Here is a 23,733-nt window from a genome sequence, read left to right on the forward strand (position 1 = left end):
AGCGACTATACTTGGTTTATTTTTTTTTAAATAATAGTTAGTAATAATAGTTACAAAGAAAATTTCCTTGATAATATTTTTGAAATACTCTATTCGTGACAAATTTTTAAAAAATTCATTATAATACACTTAAAAGAGGAATTTATTTATTCTTTTTACAGGAATATCATAAAATTTTGTCGAAGGGACAATTGATTCGACTCTATACAAGGTAAGCAAACTGAATTTTTGCTTTAATCTAATATTCCTGATGAAAATGTTATACTGAAAGAAAAAGATAGTTGACCCAATTAAAATTATAGTTATTTTTTATCTAACCATACTTTTTGTGGCAAAATATTAATAGTAGTAATATGCATATAAGGTTATTATTACTGATATTATAATAGAATTTAATAAAAATAGTTTTCTTGACCATACTTATATATTTAATTATTTTTATGTATTTAATATAATTATATATATGTATTTACTTCCATTATATATTTTTTTATTATATTGTTCCTAGTATTTCTCTTATTATATATCTTATTATTTATATATTATTTATAATTATTTTCCTACATGATTAATTGCAAATATCAAATTAAACATTTTTTCTTAGTGTAAGATTCAGAACAAATTTGATACTTAAGATGAGTTTATGATGTATCTGCGGACATAAATTTTTGAAATAATAAAAATAAGTAACATTTGCTTGAATGCAGTATGTTTTTTGTTTGTGTGTGTCGCATCGATTTGTAACGTGCGTGATTTCTTCCCGCGGAGAGATTATGCTCCCTGCGTTTTCCGTGCCATGCGATAACTGCGACGAACGAGACTAAACCGACACGTCCGCTAATGGCGCTCGTAACGAGAGGAGAAGAAAAGCGACGGAAATCGCGAGACGTCGCGCAGTCCTCGTTACGCGACGACTTTGGCGAGCAGTCGACATAAGAATGACCGCGAAAGCCGGAAATAAAAATTCCGTGAAAGAAGCTCCGATCGTTAAATGACGTTAATTTCTAAAGAATACAGAGGAAGCGTGCTCTTTTACACGTATTTCATATGTCATGATTCAAGTGTCTTTACAGCTTCTTATGTCCTATGTGATTCTATTTAACTCGTCCAAAGTAACTTTCGAAAATTGATAATACAATATTTAACGTCGCAAAAACTATATAAACTTTTTTATATATGATGTTCTTTGCGAAACATGAGACAGTACTATCGAAGCCTCTGAAGAAAGTTAATTTGTTTCACGTTACTTTGCACAAATCGATTTAATAGCGCGTTAAAGTGAAATTATATTTAAACTGTAAATTTTTCTTTTACGGTTCTTTTTCTCTTTCTCCTTCTCTCGCTCTCTCTCTCTCTCTCTCTCTCGACAGCCAAGAGTTTGTCAAGTCAATTCTCAATTAATTTTCATTTTCCCGCTCTCCGTGTACTTCTCCTACAAACTACAGGACTATTTCACATGCAAACGAGCAAACGAGTAAATATTTAATTATTTTTATTGTATGTCTTCGGAACACTGCTGGACGGGGAGTACGCCGTCGCTTATTCGCGATATTGCACGGAAAATAAGGTTTGGTTGAATTAATCAAATATCTGGTCGTATGTGAACGATCCAGAAATTCCGATTGAAGTAATTCAATCGGATTCCGAATTCTGTTTAAATTAACAAGATTTTCGACTTCGGCTTACTTCAATCGGAATTTCTGGACCGTTCATATTCGACCAGATATTTAGTTAATTCAACCAAACCTTTTTTTCCGTGTGGGAGGGAGTCCAAAACCGCTGTGGGTTACCAATACCTAAGTAGAGAAAGATCATCGGTGGTGCAAGAAGCCCGAGGACGAGTGCAGCCGCCGCGACGTTCTTGCCGGAGGGCACATATACGATACAATTAGGCCTGATCTACAATAGATGGAGTAAGGAGTAGGAGTAAGACGAAATGGAAATAATTTATTTCGCTTACTCGCTTACTCCAGCTCCTTACTCCAGCTCTTACTACTTAATTCAGGCTTACTCCATGTGATGTAGACGGGAAAACTTTTATTGGAATAAGGGAGTAAGCGAAACAAATTATTTCTATTTCGCCTTACTCCTACTCCTTACTCCATCGATTGTAGATCGGGTCTTATATCCTCTGCGCGCGAAAGAGGAGAACACGAGCGATTATAGCGCGGCGCTACGCGCACAGTCGACGACGAGTTTTGCGAAACGAACGTAACGGCACGGACTACTTCCACTCGAGATGTATACACGGCACGTGTATGTGTGCGCGCGTGTGTATGCATTCGCATTCCGAACTTTCCTAAGCAATTATGTCATAACACACAACCGTGCCCCCCTTTCTTCAGCATCACCACATCTCGCCGCGCAAGCTGCCCCCGCCTCTCCGTCCACATCCGTCTTCTCTCGTCATTACTTACTCGAGAATCGAATTTCACGTTAATGATCATAAAGCGTCTGTCATTCGCGGCTAACGTGCATCCAGTGACATTCAGAAGTGCGTATATACGCGCGCGTGCGCTCTCACGCGTGATTGGCTCCCGCGAAAAAATCGCGCAAATTGCGAAAAGCACTCGCAGAGGGCTGAGAATCAGCGGCTGCAATTCGCGCGTACACACATTCGGATGTCCAGTTTCTACTGCGCGATCGTGCATCACTTGGAGAGTGAATTTTGCAAATTGCACAGGGTGCGCCATGACTTTTTGCCGTGCGAGATTCCCGCAGCAGGCGCAATAATATATCAATGCGTGCCGCGCGCGTAAACTTTCGCACGCCACCGTGCGAAAAATCGCTCAGCGAGCGTGTGTCTTTGGCGCGGCGGCTCGCGATGTCGCGAGCTTATTAACGCGTTGATTGCCGCCCTGGTTCTCGTTAGTCACGTCAGAGCATTAACTGCTGATTGAATTGCCGAAGGCGCGGCGGATGAACGCAGCTAAAGAAAAACGCGTGTATCTCTTACCTCATTCCGAGCGGCGCTCTGTAGTCGGCCGTGTGCGACTGACTTTTCTCAAACGTGATTAATTATACTTCAGATGTAACATAATAAGACGCGTTGGTGTCACAATATCGGCGTCCGGCGACCAGCACTCAGCGATCGATGTGCTGACGTCTTTCTTTCCGCGCAGGGAAACGGATCTCGGTTTCTCCCTCTGTCTCTTATTTTCCCTTCTCCGTTTCCTTTCTCATTTAATCTTGGCTTATTTTCTCCTTCTTCATTATTCACGTCTTTTGTTTCTCTTGTTGCTTCAGCAATATGCACGTCAACATTGGAACATAATTAGCGCAGTCAATACTCGTCTGCGAATATCGTTGTCAACTCAGAACTCACGTTCTGTATGCCTAATAGGTTTTATTCGAGATAAAATAAATATCTACTTCTTGCCGCCCCCTTTCTCTCTTTCTCTCTCTCTCTTTCTTATTTATTTTATTCCTCATCTTACTTTCCTCTGAATTTCTTTATTTTATTTTCCTTTCTTGAATCTGGATTTACTTGAAAGAACAATAAGAGGAAATGACTTTAAGTTTTTGTAATTTCAGAGAGAGCTTTATCCTTTTATATTTCTCTTTCTCAAATCTATCCTTTCTATGTTCGCATATATTTTCTTTTCTTTATACCTCCATATATCTATTTATATAATTTTTTTTCAACTAATTTAATTAGTTAATTTAGTAATTAGTTAATTAGTTAATTTTTATTTCTCTCCTATATACATTATTTTATATTAATCTCATTATTTTTAATGATACTAAACTTATGTGCATGTTATTATCACCATTTTCGTGTTAGAACAACCAACAAATATAGGCCAAAAATAACTATAATTTTAGTTAAATCAACCCTTTCTTTCTGTCGGTGTAGAGAAAATTACGCGAAGATTATATTTTATAATGTTCTGTGTAAAGCTAGACTATATTAACACTGTCATAAATACAATATAGTAAAAATATAAATAAAAACATAAATTACTGTAGAAATAGAAGAAATAGTAAATTTGTTGATCTATGGAATAAAAAAATCATTCAAGTAATTACAGTAATTTTATAACAGAATGTCAAACGTGCATGATATTTTTATGTAGCAATTCCGTACATAATTCTTGCATTACAAAGCAAGAATTATGACCGGAATTGTTCTCGCAGTACAAGATTACAAAATTTCGTAACTCTTATTGCAACACTTCCGCGTAGACTTGATAAACTCTTTTTTATCTGTCTATCTACTTCTCCTTCTAGCGATATATTCCGCGGATTGCTCCATCGCGGATTGCGATGACTGAAGCGGACTTCGCGGACGAATAACAACGAGGCTGCTCTCGCCGTTATGCGAATCTGCTCGCGAGGGCGCGACGTTTAATTATCCGTCTATGCCGAAAAGTAACACGGGCCACCGCCGACGACACGGATTTCGTCCGCGAAGGTACGACGGCCCCTCCGATCCACCGGCGGGCCGCGATCCTTCAGCGCCGTTATCCGCTTGCGGTAATTCCTTCGCGACCTTCGCAATTAAGCGGTTTATGAGCGGCGGAGTCTCGCGCCAGTTTCTTTCTTACGATCCTCTGCGGTTGGTATCCGCGTTCGCTCGCGCTTTGATTTACGATAATTGTCTCGTCGCGTTCGAAACTTCGCCGAATGGTTACCGGAGGAGAGGCGAATTCATGCAGCAACGCGTCAATCTGTTCCTCCTCTTCATCACCGTGTATACGTGAGAAAAACATATATTCGAAAATTTATTTGTGGGCTGCAACTTCTAAGAAGCAAAGTTTATTTCTAGGAAACGAAGTTTATCTCTGGGATACAAAGTTCATTTCTGTGAAACGAAGTTCAATTTCTGTGAGATGAAGTTCACCGGAATTTCGTGCCGATAACAAAATCCATTTTTCGGTGTAGGAAATCGACGTATATTGGGAAATTTTGGAAATTTATTTGTAAGATAGAAGTTCATTTCTGTAAAACAAAGTTCATTTCTGGGAAATAAACTTCTATCTTACAAGAGTAAGAGTAAATTTCTAAACTTACTTTTTTTCAATTATATGTTGATTTTCGACACCGAAAAATAGATTTTGTTGTCGATACAAAAATTTGGTATATTGGGTGAAAATTTGACTAAATTCCACCAAAAAATTTAATCACCGTTTCGGTTTTTTACTACATCTTACTTGACACAAATAAAGAACATGATAATATATCAATCCAAATGCATGTATAGATATTTTTTAGTTCTAGATACGAAAATAATTTTTTCAATGCAACGAGCTTTTTCACTCCGCTTTCCCATCCCTTAGCGTCGCTCGTTCACGGCGACCGTGGGACTTTAGTGACTCGTGAGGAAGATCGAAGATTAGTCTCAATCCTCAATGGACTCTAAAAGAAAGGAAAAAAAGAGGAAGATTTCGACTTTCGAACTTTCAACTGAATGCGGGCACACGTCGGCGGAAAGTTATAAACACGCTGGCTTGTTAGGACGACTGAAAATGGAAAGTCGAGCTCGACCGGAAGGAAATCGCGATCTGCCACTTCCCCCCCGCGTCGGAAGAAATGGCACATGCCACGGCGCGGAATTCGTTACCATTAAGCGATGCTTGCGATCTAACTGGACGCGACGAACGCGGTCTCGCCGTCGCGAAAATTCGCGGCACAACGAACGGAAGGAGGAGAAGAAGAAGGAGCAGCGGTCCGCGGAACCGCTGAACGCGATCTGGTGCAGGCATATCGCATTCAGGTGGTTCCGCGTAACGCACGCGTGGACTCGCCGGCTCGAGAGATCGCGTTTTTCCGGCGCGCGTAACTTTCCACCAGGTGGAAAGCACGGCGGAGCCGAGCGTGATCGGTCTTTTTCGCGGCGAGTAATAGTGAAGTCGATTCACGGAATAAGAAGGGTCAGGCGAAGCCTACTTTCTTCCTCTCTGAATTGTCCGGCGGCGGGCAAGGAGGGAGAGGGGGGGGGGGCGGAAACTCGAGTTCGGCACGGTGGAAACGAGCAGGTGGAGGAGGAGAGCGAGAGAGAAAGATAGAAAGAGAAGGCCGCCTCTTCGTCGACGACGGTCAGCCAGTATGTGCTGGTCCCGCGGAGTAGTGAATGTGAGGAGGCGGTAAACGTTTCGCGGCGCCGGTCGGTCTCCTGTTGCCTCGATCGTTTTTGGACGACTCGCACTTTTGGTCCCATGCGAGACCAGCCGTAGGCGATTTGTCGATCCCGCGCCACGTACGCACCTTCCTTCGGCTACGCATCTGCGGACGCGATCGCTCTGGATATCTGTCCGCTGGAATAAGACCGGAATTGCAGATTCGCCGCGGAGATTCGTACAAGTGAGTAGACGACCACCGTCTTTGCGGACGCTCAGCGCCGAGAGCGTCGGCAGTGACAAGCAAATCGAGACAAGTAAAAGGAAGGAAGGGAAAGGCATAAAACAATATGGTCGGCTCATACATAAATCTGGTTGTGCCAACTAGATTTAATAGTAAAATACGGAACAACTCATTGTGTGAAGTTGAATTCGCTCACTCTCCGTTCACTACGTTTCAAAGAAATTTATTTTCTGTTTTTAATTTTTTTTGCGTAGATTTTGACAATTCTTTGTGTCTCCTTTTTAACTTATTATGGGAGAACTTTACCATCTCGGTCGGATGGTACCACATCGTCCTTTGAAGCGTTGTGGTTTTTGACCTTCCTGAATGATTTTGGAGAGAGAAGAATTTTTTCAATTTTTCGTTGGGATAATGTCAGTGTATGCAAGTTAAAGTTTTATGAATGTGCGAAATATTTATTTGTATAATTGACTGCTAATGCTCTAACTGTAAAACTACATTACTGAAGAGAACTTAAAACGGGTCGAAACGTTTAACTTTTATAACATATTTGCGGTGATCAAATTGTTTGCACTTTTACACCTGCCTAGCCTAGGCTTTCCTGCCTAGACCTTTACACGCTATTTCTCATTTTATTATAACTCATTGTGTGGTTGCTGCAGCCACAGAGTGATTGCACTGAAGAAGGCATTTTGTTGTGGAAACGAAGATTTGGTACACCCGATCGTACTTTGGTTAAAATGAGACCAATCAGATGTTTGGCAATTGCAGTCGAAAAATTTCATTACCGTTATGTATGTTTTGCTTTTTCAATAGTACATGTACCCAACGCAAATAAAAAAACATGTAGTGACGTCAATCAAAAACTGTATGTTCGAAATATTTGAATTCCAAACACAAAAATAATTTTTTCAGCGCGCTGAATTGTAGTGACGGTAGTCAGTAGTCGCTGCAATCAGAATGCATCTGTAAAAGTCATCCCAACCGATATTTGATTGCCACAATCAGATCACGCGAATGTAGTTAATGCACCAAAGTAACCTAATCATATCAATCGTACACATTGCTGTCACGCAAAGATAACTACATGGAAAGAACGTTTAGTTGGATGAAGCAAATTTCTAGAGAAATATGAATGAACCTCAGAAACTTCCGCTTGAAGTTACCAGAATTCAATAGCTAGAAACTCGTTGAACAAAATTCTGGTATCTCAAGCGGAACTTTCTGGTTCATTCATTTTCACCAAGAATTTGCTTAACTCAACTAAATTTTTGTTTCGTGTAAGTTGATGCAACTATGCTGCTCGCAAGTAAATGTTTTCGGTGCTGAGCGGCATATCTATTTCTCCAGAAGAGAAAAGACGTATTGAGCAACGAACTAGAAAAGTTTCGGCAATTGCTTGCAGAATGACGAGGAATTCCATAAATCGCGTGTCCGTCGAGGCGCGAGCAAGTCGAGTGGTCTAATTCCTCGTCTGATGACCGAAAAAATAAGTTTTTAGTCCGACTGTAAAAAATAATTAAGAAAGGAAAAATAATTGGAACGGTGAAAAATAATTAGGAAAATAATTAGGACTGTAAAAAATAATTAGGAAAAATAACTAAGAAAGAGATAGAGAGACAGATAGATAAATAGGAGGAGAGAAAGAGAGAGATTAGAGTAGAATTTATTAAAACCCTGGAGCTCAATAATCCTCTAAAGTTTACAATATATAAAAAAAAATGAAAAGCACAAATAGAATGCCAGATTTAAGATGTGCATAAGAGATATAGATGACATGCTGTAACTTTTATGTTACGAATTCGCAGCAAATCGAAGCACTAAGTTAGAAAGCAGAAAAAATTTAAGAAATATTCAAATATTACATATAGAATATAATGAAAGTAAATGAACTTATTTAATTATCATCAGATGTCATTAAGTGAGATTATGCTTACAATAGTAAGTAGTACTTACAACTAGAAAACCAAAAATAGAAATGGAAGAAAAGAAGAGAGACAGAGGGAGAGGAAGAAAACGAGAGAAGGGGAGAAAGAGAGAAAAAGAGAGAGAGAGAGAGAAACGATCGCGATTGACAAAATTATTATTGATGTTCTTCGAGACGCGAGTGGATCGACTTGTCTGTCCTCCCGTCTGACTCTATTCTAGTCAGGGAAAATGATTAAGAAATAAAGCGGATGGAGCATGAGAAAGAGAGACAGGGGCAAAAGTAATTTTCCGATTTGAAAAATTATTATCGATGCTCCTGTCATTCCGTCAGGCTACCGATTGCAATTGGCAATCGGCGGTGAGCATCGATCGCTCTTGGTAGCACGCGGATAGCCTGATCGCGGAGACCTCGGCAAATCTCGGAGGGAATGATCCGCAACGTTGGTATCGGCGTGCAAATTGCATTATGCGATATCCGCGACACAGAAGCGCGCAACCATAACCCAGTTTATTGATTCGTGACGATTTCGTATCGATCGTGTATCAACCGTTATTCTCGTATCGTAAATGAAGGTAAAATTCGCATCCGCGATAGTCGCGCAGAGAGAGGAAGAGCACCGTGTTCTGTCGAGTATACTCGGGCGTTTCGCACGGACACCTTTGTCGTTACAGGATATTGCGTGAAAATCGTCATTACGTATCTTTATATGGAATCATCGGGATATGCGCTACGTAATTCTCATGGAGCGGGAAAGGCGCGCGTTTGGCGTCAAGGATATACTTACATCTCAAAAATAATGAGAAAGTTTTGGGAGTATTTTAAATTGATCCATATTACAGCTAAAAGTAATCACGAATAATTTGACATCGATTCAGAGCCCGGATCGAAAGTTGATCCACTTTGCGGTGTAAGCTTAGCAAACATGACGATGTAAAATGGCGTTTTAATGACGCATTAATTATGTTTGAATTTGTAACGTCAGTGATGCATCATTAATATATCATTTGACATCATGTCTCGTTACCTGGGAAGTTTTTAATCTCTCAGGTGCTGTCTTGAAAATATATGATATTGCTATCTTTAGTGAAAGAAAAAGTGATTAAAAATTAACGACAAAAATCTCTGTTTTTGTATACATGCACTTTAAGTATGTATGTTTATTATTTTAATTATTTACATGTACTTTAAGCATTTAAAATGCTTAAAGTACATGTAAAGTATGTTTGTAAAGTATTATCGTGCTTTAGAGATAAAAGTTTGAAAGTCAAAAACAATATAAAATAAAGTAGAGGAATTATAAAATATGATGTTATAGTAAGAATATATTGTTATGTATTGTTATTCAACTATATAGTATGTAGTATATGTATATGTATATATACATATGATAATTAATATATATATATATATATATATATATAAACTTATTCCGCATATAAAAACATTTTATATGGAATTATTTATATATATTTTACATATGTAAATATAGTGTATACACACTACACGTTTTTATACGGCAAGTAGAAATATTAGTGTATTTCCAATTTTCAATTACTTTTTGCAAGGACTATACGAGCAATATATCTGTAAGATATCTTTAATACATCCGCCAGCGTGTAATATTCAGCAGCGCGGGCATTGCACTATTATTCGCGTACCATTATCCATTATTAATCCCGTTCGCGGGCACATGAAATTGAAGTCCGTCACATGACACAGACCCGTATCTCCGTCTCGTAACTTTTTCATGTCGACCAGAACTTCGGTAATTGTGATACGTGCGACATTTGCTGCATCCGATAGTATTCGTCGCTCTACTTGTCGACGTCTCGTGACAGCTGTTTCGAAAAAGGACTGGACGTGTTCGATCAAAAGTGAACGCCAACGGAAATTTTATTTATACGTTCCACGCGAGGTTGTCATTTGCGTTTGTGCGATCGCGGTTCCATGAGTTAGTGTATTAGCTCGCCCCTAAAAGATTCACGGGTGGGTGGCAAGTGAGTGGGAGAATAAAAGACGCTGCATAAACTTCCCGTAGAAATTGCTGGGCCGGGAATTGTCCCTGTGAAAATTTCAGCTGACGCGCGCTCGAAATAACAGGAAATGTCGCGGACATATCGCGATGTTTCAAATTTTCACCCGAGTCCGCGAAGATCTGACTCTCTCTCCTCCTCTACCCTCTTCTCTCTCTTTGTGATGTCGAGTAGAAATGTTGAAGTCTTGCAAAAGTTGGTTGGGTCGTCGACGATTTCACTAGCTTGAAAGATAAGTTATTTTATGGATATGGGATCAGACAATTCCTTGAAAGATAGCAGAAAATAACAGATAATTGTTGTTTTTTCAAGTAATTTTCAAGTAAAAATAATAAAGAAACATATAATAGATAATAAAAATAAATCATAAATATTAATAGACAATTATTTTCAAGTCATTGTTTGATAAAGTAATAACTAGAAATATAAATAAATAAATATATATATATATTTATTTATTTGTATTTTTAGTTATTTATTTATATTACTGAATATTTATCAAATAAATACTTGAAAAAACAACAGTTATCTGTTATAACTTATAATAATATATATTATATATATATATATATATATATATATATATATATATATATATAATAAATGTCTGATAAATATCGTTGCATGATCATTAATAAAAGAGATAGAATTGAATGTTAACAAAGGCAACATAGTTGAAAATCCGATGGACTTTCGCGAGTGTCTGATGGACTGTAATCGAAATCGGGTTGAACGATCTGCATAAATTGTAGGCGAAACGTTGCAAGCTCGAAGATTGAAAGAACGCGAGAGACCTTTGATGTTACGTCGAGCCAAAGGCGCGCTCAGAGACAATAAAGCTTCACTTTGATCAGATATGGTGTGGATCAGATGTGGTATCTTTATGCCGTTATTAATAAAAAACATAAAATCGTTTTGCAAACCTCCAACAGATAGATCATAAAGAGTAGATAGACACCGTCGGGTGACACGCGGGTGAATCCGTTCGTTTCTCTGCGGTCAACGTCGCCGATAAACTCGTCGACGCGTACGAGGATTCCGCCCTATCCCACCTTCTCTCTCCCTGGTCCCAGGTTGTTTCGTTTTTTACGATCGACCATGAAACATTTATGATCAGGCGTACATGGCGGATGTACCGATCATAATTCCGGATGTAGAGACGCATGTACCCACTCCGCTCGCTTCTATTTGCAGAGGCGAGCGGCAGTATCGCGACCATTTATTCGGGGCTCGTGCGGAAGAGGACAGCCGGCAGGGCGGAAAAAAAATACACTGAAATATACGGGAAGTTTCACCGGCGAATTCATTGCCCGTGCAGCGCGCTCGGCCCGATAATGTTGCATTTTATATAGCAAATAATAGACGACGATGAGAACGAGGAGGACAACGAGGATGAGGACGGACGTGCGGTTTTGTTCTTCGCTTCCTACCACTATGGTCATCTAGGTTACATCCAGGTGTTATACATTTCGCGCTGCTGCGTCCACGTCGTGCTCGCCGTCGTCTTCGTCGTCTTTCTCGGCGCGCTCTCGGTCACGCCTCGTAAATATTCGGCTGGAGCAACGAGTGCATGATAATTAAGGACGAAAAATTATGCGGGAAACGGACGCTGATTCCCTTTCTACCGAATTGTTTTGGTAATCATGATCCAAGAGGTTTTTGATCTCGAAAGGAAGACACTAATCTGATCGCCACAACTTGTGTGGGTCAACTATATTGTTTTCTCCATATACCAAAAATGAAAAGAATTTATATATATATATATATATATATATATATATATATATAAAGAAAAAAACTATAACATTCTCTTCGAGTAACAATATAGGAATACTCGCTACAAGAATAATTTTTTTGATTATAGAGCCTGATCTGCAATGTGCTCTTTGCTTCCTGTTTCTTGTTTTCTATCTCTTCTGACTCAAGATCTAAGTCAGATGGGCTGAAAAGAAAGAAAGCAAAGAGTACATTGCAGGTTCTGGATTAAATCTTTCATTAATATGACGATAATTGCGAATACCAAACATTCTCTTTCTCTTCTATGATGCACAGTCGATCCCATTTCCGATGCAGCCGGGATGGCGGGTCGCGCGGAATGAAAGTGCGTTTCGGAAAAATCAAATTAAATGATAAAAAATATCTCCAGCTGAGCTATGCTAAATTCACATTGATTCTCATAGGACAGGCGGGCGGACAGGCATGAGCGTAATCGCTTCCGCTATCGTAGCTGCACAATCGCCGTATTTTATCTCGCCGAGTCGTTGGATTCGGTTAATGCGTGCGCGTCGACGTTGAAAAGCGGACGCGCGATCGCGGAATCGAATTTTATCGATCGACGCACGACGCAACGCGAATAGTGGGTCATCGGATCCACCGGGATAGGCGGAGGGAGAGGGGGATTGAATTTTTCGCCTCTGTTGGCCGGCAAGCGGAGTCGTATATTCCGCGTCCGGCCGGATCCGTCGCGGCCGGAGGTTATCGGGATCGCTAACGAATAATAAATTTTTGTTCGAGTCCGCGCCAGGGTAAAAGGCGCGCACCAAGCTTTTCGCCACGCTATCGCACCATTCGAGCTCCAGATCGGATAAGCGTACATTCCCGGCGATGTCACGCACAACATATGAACTGCTAGTCCCCGTGTAAAAATAAAAAAAACAAACAAAAAAATGCCGAAGGGAAGGGAAAGAATGAGGGAGCGGTTTGACGAGTCACGGGGGAAAAAAGCAGATCGGCTGTATGCGTGCAGCGCAACGCGGTGTTTCCTCTTTCGCGAAAACCACGCGAAAATCGTCCCTCTCTCCCTTCACCCTCGCCCTCTCCCTTTGCCCCCTCCTGCGGTTAGGAATGCGTTTTAGCGTAAAAAACCGGATTCTCGCGCGGCAATTTTACGAATTTCGCAAATTATATTGAATTATAACTCCACCGTCGAGCGGCGAGGCGGGGAGGGGCGGTTTGCGGGTCGGCGAGGGCGTTATAACTCGCGATATTGCGACACTCGAGCGGCCAGGGCTGCGGCCGCTTTGCAAACACCGTCGAGGCTGAATGAATTATTCTTACCGTGTGAATTATTTTGAATCATTGAGCTCTCACACGCACAAACACACACAACGCACCGTATGGAAATCATTATTGCCATTATCACTGTCATTATCGCGCGGCCGTTTCATATGCACGTCGGTGTATTGTGCGCGGAATCCCGACGTTTCCAGCGGAAACATCGCCGGGCGACAGCGAGGCGACGATGTTTCCGGAGGAATGGAATGTGCTCGGATGTCGCGATGTGACGCGCGTTAAATAAAGTCAAGATCCAATTAAATCGCTTCATCATCGACCAAACAGCACCGGCCCGGCCTGCCCCTCTCACCCGCGGGAGAGGTTTAACCCGCTTCCGGGGCGAGCGTCGCGCCGGAACACGCACGTGCGCGAGCTGGCAGAGAGAATTTTTAATTAAAACCCGCTCTCTCTCTCTCTCTCTCTCTCTCTCTCTCTATCTATCTATCTATCTCTTTCTCTCTCTCTCTCTCCCTCGACCACCCCCGGGCGGAGAATCAGCCCCGTGTATTTCGTCGCTGCGATCGCGGTAATTGGTGGGGTTAACCCGCGGGGGGATTTGCGTCAGCGTCAACGGGCCAGGAATGATTGCGATCGCGAATAATCTCCCTGTGACTACACCGGAAACATTATTCTTGCATTTGCAATTAAAATAATAAATCTGGAATATGCGATTTAATTGGCATGTCTTCATTTGTGACAGCTATATATATATATATATATATTATTGAGGAAACAAAACGCACATAGCGGCAATAAAACGTTCTCGGTTGCAGTTACCAAACATTTGGTTAATCCCGTTTCGATCAAATTTTGCTTCGGTGCGCTAAATTTGCCTTTCGACAACAGAATCCTTTTTTCAGTGTAGGCTTACCAAACGTTCTGAATTTTGCGGCTCTCTATAGAGACGTCCCGAAAAAATCTCAGGCAGGACGCTATTTGTCCTGAATTATCACATAACGTAATATAAATAATATAAAATTTTGTTATTACGTATTATTTGTGTGTGATAAGAAAAAAGTATATTTTATGTTAATTTTTATTGTTTTTATGTCTCTGTTCATAGTTAATGACTTTAATATTAGGAAGCTTGTTTTCATCAGTTCAGTTTTAGACTAATAATTTATTTTTCAAAAATATTAGGACGCCTGTAGTTTGTTTGATGTTGAGCTAATAACGAATAAACACATTTTACTTACTTAGGTGCATCTAATCTATTTATTTTATCTATTTTAATCATTAATATATCAAAATACACTTATATACGTGTACCAAAGATGAGATATGATCACACCTTAATATTACAAGGTATTCTGTAACTTGATGTACCAACGACAAAATCCTGATTTTTTTGTTGTGTCGCGATTTTTTATGATTAATATCCCGAAATTGGCTGATTAAGAGTTGGTTCACCCTAACTGTAACAGCGGCTGTGGGCGAGCGTCTATTATTCGCGACGACATTGGCGATAATTCCAACTGCCGTTGCACGGAACGGTAATCACCGCTGAGTATCACCGACACACGCTCGCGGCTCATGCAGTCAGCGTCATGTATGCCATTCACTAGACCGAGAGTTACACGATTTTTAGCCTTGAGGCTTATAACGTTGGAACTCGATCCAATTTTTGTTTGCCGGGCATAAAAATTACTAGAAAATGACAAGGTCGAATGGAGCCTTTTGTTACTGAGGCAGTATTTTTTATAGCTTTATAAGAGAGAAAGGATCAATTGATGCGTGATTTAATTTATTAAGGCGGAAATTAATCGGGCGTGGTAGATTTCATTAACTCTTCGCGCATACAATCATATCTTTTGGGACAGACCTGGGCAACTTTGAATTACTATAACCTTGTAGAGAATTAATAAGTTTTAGACACATTGTTCTTTCAGAGATATAGAAAAGACTCAGCTATAAGATAATAGTGCAATAAATATGCAAACAGAGAGAAAATACTGAGAGGAAAAAATGCTTGATCTAACTAAAATTATAGTGATTTTCTATTTAAACTACATTTCTTGGTTGTGCTAACGCGTTGTTATCACTGATATTATAGTCTAATTTAATAAGAGAAATGGTTTCCTCGATCATAATTTATAATAATTTCTGTAATTACGTAAAGAATTATAATTCCCTAATTAATTGTAGTTACAAACATTTTCTTCTCAGTATATAACTCTTAATCTAGAAAATAGTATGGCATATACATAACGCAGTGTATTCTAATTGATCGATTCCTAATACGCAGCGGAGAACACAGTCGGTCGGTTTTCCCCGTCACTTTCTTGCTCCAGGTCGTTAACCACCTCCCTCTGGTTCCTGAGTTATTCATTAAGCCGTAGTGCGCGAGGTGACGCGACGCGGGAATTTTAAGAGAGCGTGCCACTTTGCGGCCCGGGACGATACAGTAAACGGTGCCATTAGAGTGCACTCTGAGGAACGCGGCGTCAAATCGAGCGCGTTTATTCGAACGATGATTTGTGGAACGTCCGGAAAGCGCGCGATGGTATTGCGTCGGGAGACCGCGGGTGAGCAGTGATTTCCATCTAATAAGACGATACACCTCCAGATGAATTGCACCCGTCATTTGCGCAGTGACGCGGCGTGTTCCGGCCGAGTAACGAGGGGAAATTCGCCGGGTGACGACAATTAACTCGGCTGTCCCCCGCAGCACCGCTTCGACGATCGATTTTACGATTTCGTCGAACGCTGTGACGTTCCGAACGTGATTACGGCGTCGCGATATATGTGCGCGAACTGCACGCGGGAACAGGAAAGGAAGAAACAAAAAAATGCGAAACCACAGCCGGTATTTTTCTGGTATTTTTCGCCCGTTAAAAACCAACAAGTAGTTCAGTGCGGGGAAAATGGAGAGAACAGAAAAATATGTTTGCTGGCCGATATCACCTTGTTATTGAAGCGCGTTGTTTGGGGGCGCGATTGCGGCCGGCTTTCCCATTTCTGCAATGTAAAACGGGAATCAAATCGACGATGAAAAAAGAGAGAGAAAGAGAGAGGAACTCCCGCGATATATAATCTCATTCTTACACTAAAAAGAGGATTTTGCTGTTGAAACGTGCACCAAATTAAAATTTGGTTAAAATGGGATCAACCAAATATTTGGTAATGACAACCAAAAACTTTAATTGTTGTTATGTGTGTTTTGCTTTCTCAATACATGCACTTGACACAAGTGAAAAACATGTAATGGCAACAAAAAATCGCGTGAACAAAACAATTCCAAATAAAAAATATATAATAAATATATAAATATATTCTATAGTATAATTCTTTTATATATAGCCTCAAGAAGATTTTTCTGGAGCCGATAGGGAAAATATTCCAAGTACAATATTGTTCTTCTTCGTTAGAAGTGAAGTATTCTTTCGGAAAGTTTTCGCTTAGAATATGAGATTACAGGAAATAGTATTCTGCAGAGTTTTTTTTGAACATTAGGATTATATTTTTCTTTCGATTCTGGAAGAAAATTCTCGCGGTTGTTACATAAGAATCAGAGTTAAAAATGTTTTGTTATAAGAAAATTCTGCTGAGAATAAGATCATATTTTTTTGGGTAAAATAAAAAGTTTAATAATTCAAATTTTAGAGTTCCTTTTTTTTTAGGTGTTGAAATATTTTCCATTTGATTCACAGACGCCATAACATAAGAATTATGATTAGAATTATAATTAGGGAGACTGTTTTATTATAAGAAAAAGAATTCCACCACCGACGAGGTAAAAGACCGTCGGCCTTACGGGCTTTAGCGACCCCGAGAAATCTGACTGTATATTTTTATATTTCACTTTTTTCTTATATCCTATATTCTTACTGTTATCCTACTTACATCGTCTTGTCTCTTTCTATGTCTGTCAATACGATTTTTTTTCTACGTCTGTCAATACGATTTCGGCACAATGCTTCGTCCAGTAAAATATATGTCTATGGTGTACTCTTACGAAAAAATACGAAAAAACTCTCAATTTTGGGTGTAAACACCCAAAGACTAAGGATAAACACCTAAATTTGAGTGTTAACACCCAAAATTGAGAGTTTTTTCGTATTTTTTTCGTAAGGGTAGTTACACGGACAGACAGAAGCGTCTTTGTGTGAAAAACGGTCGGTATTATCATCATTCTTCAATTACCTCCGGATCCCTCCGGGCTCTTTGGCTGAGTCGAAAATTTACCTAAGGCTGACAGTTTTTAGTAATATCTCGTCGGTGATTCCACTAAGAATAAGATTATAGTTTTTTGAAGGGTGAAATAAATAGAATAACGCGAGAATTTGCAGTCGACGCGAATCGCGTCGTTCAATTCTTCGCGCAGGTTCCGAGCGATCAGTCTCCGCTAAAGCGTTACTAATAACCAAACGACGAGGACAGTGACGACGACGATGACGACGACGACGACGAGCGGAATCGATGCGGCGTTATTCCGCGAGATTGAAAAGAAAATTCATGCGATTCTCCTCGCTTCCGAATTTAACGGCGACCGGTGTCGCCGGTTGGCTTGACCCGCTTCTCCGCGCGCACGAGCGCGAATTGATTCCCAACAACACTACTTTCTATTACGCGCGACCACGAGAATATTATTACATCCCGTTCCGAAAGGCCATGCGGAGAGAGAAGCGGAAAAGAGAGAAGGAGAGTGAAAAGCAACGCGCTCGTCGACGAGTTCGTCGCGTTGTATTCAGGCCGCGGCCTGATCGCGGTCGCTTTCATAAGTCGGGGATCCGCGTTTAAAATCATTATCGCGTCTACCAGCCGCGCGGGGCGAGAATAGAAAATATAATAACCTTTCCGGACGCGTCTCCGCGCGTGCCGATCGCACGCTGTTTATTAATTGCGCGCGCTCGCGTCACCTCGCAACCGTGTGACACCATGTGCGATAACACGCACGCGTTAGAACTTTCGCACATGGATTGCCGTAACCGTAGACGTGAGGCGTGAGCTTAAGCTAAAGAACTAATTGGGATATTGATTTAGGATTCTTTTAGCTAGATAACTGAGTAAGAGTAGAGTGAGGGTAGGGTAGGGTTAGACGGGTTGAAGTAAGGGTAGGGTTCAGACTGAGTGACTAGGATTTTAACCAAGTGAATCCTATTCTCCTAAAATGAATCAGTCAAACATCACTGAAAACAGTAAATATACACTGATTTGCAATAAGTATAGCACTGAAACTGCTCAGTGCTATACTTATAACTGATATCAGTGACTATTCACTGATTCACTTTAAGAGAGTACACTGTTAGAAAAGTTTTTAAAAATAATAGTATTTTTGTAAGTTTATTTAAGAATTTGATATTAAAATTAATAATAGTGAAGATTTTCATAACATTAGGATTATTAGTTATAAATTAGTTATGAAATCAAAAATATATATTTCTTATGAAATCTAATCTTTTCTATTTTATATTCCATGTTTTCTTATTAAATTCCATATTAAATTATAAAACATAATTCATATAAATAAGTTGTGACACGTTATGATATGTTAGAATAATTTTTCATATATCATTTATATATTATAAATACGAAGTTGTTTTGGTCACGTAGCCTGAAAGATTCAGTTTGCAAAGTATTGTGGCCTTTATCGAGATTTTAACGGAGCTATTCAGAAGTCTATTTTTCATAATAGCATTTCTAAATGATTATAAAAACATTATGAAAAATAAAATCTGCTTATGATGTTTCATAACTATGTGTTATTAAATATAATATTGATTTTACTATTACTTTTTATAACATAGTTATATAAGAAAACTTCACATCCCATTATTAAATTTAATACGGATTTTTCTAACATAATAGCTAACCTTTGCATATGATTAGATTTACCGGCAGTTCTGCCTTCTTCTGGAGTACACAAAACTATAATGAAATCCTGATTGTTCCTTCAAAGTTTACTTCTATGTCTATGGTTGCAACAATTTACGTGCAAAATACTTTAGGCTGGGGACACACAAGAAAACTTAAGTAAGAAAATTGATCAATTACAGTCGACGATTCTCCTTAATCGATTATAATGAATCAATTTTCTTACTGCTTAAGTTTTTCGTCATGATGTTAAAGTATGGACGATGTCGTTGGAATTAGAGATATGGACTATGTTTGCGTAATCGCGCTTTCGCTCGATCAGCTGGCTGTTTCAGTTCATCGATATTCTTGCGGCTTATTGAATTTTCAGTATTTATTTTTCAACTCCTCGAGGAGTAACAGAATTTGGGTACCAGAATATTTCCCCTTTAGTTTCAGACGAATCCTCTTGAGGCCATAACACACGCGCACGCGCGAACTAAAATTAGAATAATAATCGGAAACTTTATTACAAAAGAGGATTCCGTTAAAGACGAAGAATGGAAGTAATATTGTGCTCAGAAGATTTTCTTTTTGGTTTTAGATAATGAGTTGAGAAAGTTTTATAAATCTTTCCTCCACCCCTTCGGCTGCAAAATTCTAAAAATTTTGAAGAAATTAGAAATTTTGAAGAAATTTTGAAGAAATTAGAAATTTTGATTATAACATTCTCTTTGCCCAAAGTACAAGTACCTAGTGCGCAGAAAGAATATTGTTTCATCTATCATCTATCGGGGATTACCTGCAACGCGAGGAAACGATTACTGATCTAACTTCCCGTCGGCGTGCCTTACGCAATCCGTCTTCCTCGAGTTCCTCTTTGTTTCTCCTCATATACGCTAGGAAGTAACAGACGTTTACTCATTTAGAATTTTAAATTTCATTTCATACAACACATGCTCGCTGAGGCCAGTAAACATTCGCGTCTTCATCATTTATAATACCTTCGCCGCGAGACTAGACGCGTTGTAGGATGTGGGTTGCAGGATTTTTAATTGTTAAATATTCGGGCGCGACCGTCTCTTCGATTTTTCGCGACTCGAGACACGAAAGTTACGCAACGCGAAGTGAAAACAAACAATTGCAGCTGGTGTGCGCGATCAAAGATGGAAAAACAGCTGGGGAGTCGTCCGATTTCGTCCAGCTGGCGAGGCCGCGTCGCACAGCGCGGACGTAACTTTTTCGGGATGTGTAAGGATCCAGCGAGTTTTCGATGCGGCGGGAACGTGGCCGGAATAAATTTCACGTACGTGTTCGTTAACGCTCTTACGTACGCGCAAGCACGTGTGAAAGAGAAGCCGGCGGCGCGTTCGTGCGCCGCGTCAGGCTTTTTCCTCGAGTCCGCGGAAAATTCGCCTTTGCGTGCCGGCATCGCCGTGGCGTGAGCCCCCGTGTGAGAAATGGGTGCGCTTCTTAAAGCGGAGAAAGTTCCCTTTTTCTTGTTTTTCTTTCCTCGTTTTTCCCAGCGCGGCTATCGTTCCGATATAATCGACGGATGCGAAGACGGACGAGTGCGCTGTCCGAGAACAACTTCCGCAACAACTCAGCGCTCTCGAACGCGAGACCTTACGTGTTTCATATGATATAGTATATATATATGGAGAGAGAGAGAGAGAGAGAGAGAGAGAGAGGGGAGGAGGATGTCTTTAAGAGAGAAGTTTCTGCTCGAAGAAAATGCGAAACTCTAAGATCTTGAGCGTTCACGTCATTTCCTCCGAGAAGCAAAATTCCATTATTTTCTACGTTTTGAGAAAAAATTCACCGTCGTTCGCTGGCTGTATCGTAGGACTGTAAAGTTGTTACATAAGCTACCTGCGTGCGACGCGGAACGTGTGTTAACTCTTTGAGGGGTGGAGCAGCGCAACGAAAAAGCGCGGCTGGAACTCGGCAAGATTATCGATTACTTCGTCTGCGACTGGTAATGTCAGGTGGAACAGCAATCAGTTAGTGTTCTAAACTTGGGACAGTAACGTCCGCAACTGAAATCGTTTGCTGAGTTTGGCTCAGAGAGTGCAAATGAGAACTCTCAAAAACGACGGTGCTTCCTAGAGAACTCCAAGTGTGTATATGCACGTCCACAGATTATAGAGAACATCTTACGTTGAACGTGTTGATCTGCGCTCACGGCGCTTAAAGGGTGAAATATCGAAACCTTGACACGTTTCGCTATCGCGCTTTACGCGTTACGTGCCTGATTCTCATGAGAGATCGACGACGTCACGTACGTGCGACGGCGATAATTTTTCCTTGGATGCCCATGTAAACACCCAAAGAGATACAACCTCACCCTTGTCGGAGCTCTTTTATATATGGTCTCTAAAAGGATTCTTCCAAAACCAAAAGAAAAATATTTTAACACTCAAAAAAGGACAGAACTCTGGTTGCAAGATGCTATTTGCTGTAATTCCATATTCAATATTCTAACCAAAGAACTTTCATCGAAAGAACATTCCTCTTCTAATTCCTTTAAGAGGAATAATATTGTGCTGGAATATTTCTCTTTCGGTGTTAAAAGAATCCTCTTGGGGCCATGTATAAGAGGATCCCGCTGAGAATGAGATTTATTTTTTGAAGTAAACAAACTAGCTGTGTTTTATACTATTAATCTTCCAGTAGACGCGTTTTTACCTTACTTTACCTTACTTTAGTTCACCATCATAGACGTACATGTGTTTTTTTTAAATACACATGATATAAATAATAGACTGTTATGCATGTTACAAGAAACAATGTATTTTCAACTGGTGAAATACAGCCTTCAAATTATGCCTGTAGACTACGCGCCTAACGAAGAACTATATTAAAAAAAAAACCGAAAGATATAAAGGGTGGTCTGTGGGCGACAGTTTCCCAGGTGGTGCGCGCGATTGCATTCATCACTTTAGAAATGAATTTATTAGTCAGAAGGAAATGATTAAACTTTAAAGCGACATTTGTCTAGAATGTGATGAGATTTCCCTTCTTTAGTAATAAATGTTTGAATTAAAAAAGAAAAATTGAACATTTTGAAACGTATATATGTTATCGGCCACTCTGAAAACCAGAATTGGAAAACGATAAAAATTTTTTTGACTAAAATAATCGCCCATAGATCAGTAAACCAGAACTTATATAATTAATCGTCATACATGTTCTCACGAATAATTTAATTTAATCACGATATTAATTATTAATCAGTATATAATTATTCGCACTTGAAGCCTGATTAATTATGAATTTTAACAAAATAATTATTAATTTCAGCAAGATAGAAGAATTTGCGATTTTATACATGACGACTGATTAATTTTAATTATTGAATCGTCGATTATTTCAATCGAAGAAAATGTTCATTGATTAATATCCAACACTGCTGGAAATGTCAAACAAACGTGCGTGAGCGTGCTATCGCGAATTCGCAGCGACACGTGAGAGCGTGGCGTGTTATATTACGTGAGCGCGCAAAAATTACACGAGTAACAAGACGCAAACGAGAGGCGCCTGGTAAGCGCGTTGCGTGTAATTTCGTGGGAAAAAGCCGCGATCTATTGTTCTCCACGGCCACGTAAACGGAAGAACGGCTCCGCATTATTTCGCCCTCTTTTGATCTCTCAAAAACCGAACGCTACGATACGAGAAAGTGCTGACTTTTCTCTACTCTCACATTACGTGGGTCGTTTAAAAAGCACGTGGCCCAATATATATAGAAATAGTGCGAATTTGGCCAGATCTTTGTTACTCTGCTTCTGAGTAACTCTGCTTCCTTTGTTAGCATGATACTACTGAGTGACCGGTCGATTAGTTTTTGACAGTGCGCCAAAGCGAACTCTGCGAGCGATGAATCCCGCGTTTGGTCAACCTAAACTGAACAGTTTCATCGCTTGTCGCATCTTTTGACACGATTTCGTCGCAGTCTGAAGGATTTTCAGCACCGATTTATAACCGTCGATGAAACCTTCACCATTTCACTCACTAAAAATAAGGGAACAATCTCAAAACAATGAACGCACAGAGACACTCGTTCACTTTGACGCACTACAAACAAAGGCTAATTACACAGATCACTCTATACTGTCATACTTAACGAAGAATGGTTCTGAAATAATAAGTAATCGAGATTTGATGAAATTCGCGCTACCCCTGTATTAGGCCGTATACTTTTCCAACAACCCACGTATTCCCTATATTACTTCAGTTTACCGGACTTCGGCGAGCGAATCGCGCAATAAGATTGCCGTGTCTCCGTGACGATAATTGTGTAAGAAGGGGAACCGGCGAAACAGTTTAATCGCGATCATGTTGTTGCCGTGACCGGTTCCGCTATCTGCTCGATGAACGCTCATTATTTTCACGTTTGGCCTCGCCGTGCTGCGTACCTGTCCTTTTACTGCCACTACCGTGTCTTACGTAACTGATCAATCAATAGACTGATCGATCGATCGTTCCTTCTCGCGATTTTTTCACGTGCGCGCACAATAATGGGCGTTGCAAGAGTGTGTGTGTGTGTGTGTGTAAGAGAAAGAGTGAGAAAGAGTGAGAGAGAGAGAGAGAGAGAGAGAGAGAGAGAGAGAGAGAGAGAGG

The 23,733-nt window shown here is 40.1% G+C and overlaps 1 protein-coding gene across 1 annotated transcript in view; it reads left to right on the forward strand.

The window, feature by feature from the left end:
* Positions 1–6,034: 6,034 nt before the first annotated feature.
* LOC116851726 overlaps positions 6,035–23,733 on the forward strand; it is a 47,985-nt gene continuing 30,286 nt past the window's right edge. The window contains exon 1 of the mRNA XM_032831442.1: positions 6,035–6,303. The gene's annotated coding sequence lies outside the window, so the exon portion shown is untranslated. The remainder of the gene's footprint in view (positions 6,304–23,733) is intronic.

The sequence above is a fragment of the Odontomachus brunneus genome, unplaced genomic scaffold (genome assembly GCF_010583005.1).
Source record: "Odontomachus brunneus isolate Ranch 3 - 2012 unplaced genomic scaffold, Obru_v1 Obru_scaffold_188, whole genome shotgun sequence".
Classification (NCBI taxonomy): domain Eukaryota; kingdom Metazoa; phylum Arthropoda; class Insecta; order Hymenoptera; family Formicidae; genus Odontomachus; species Odontomachus brunneus.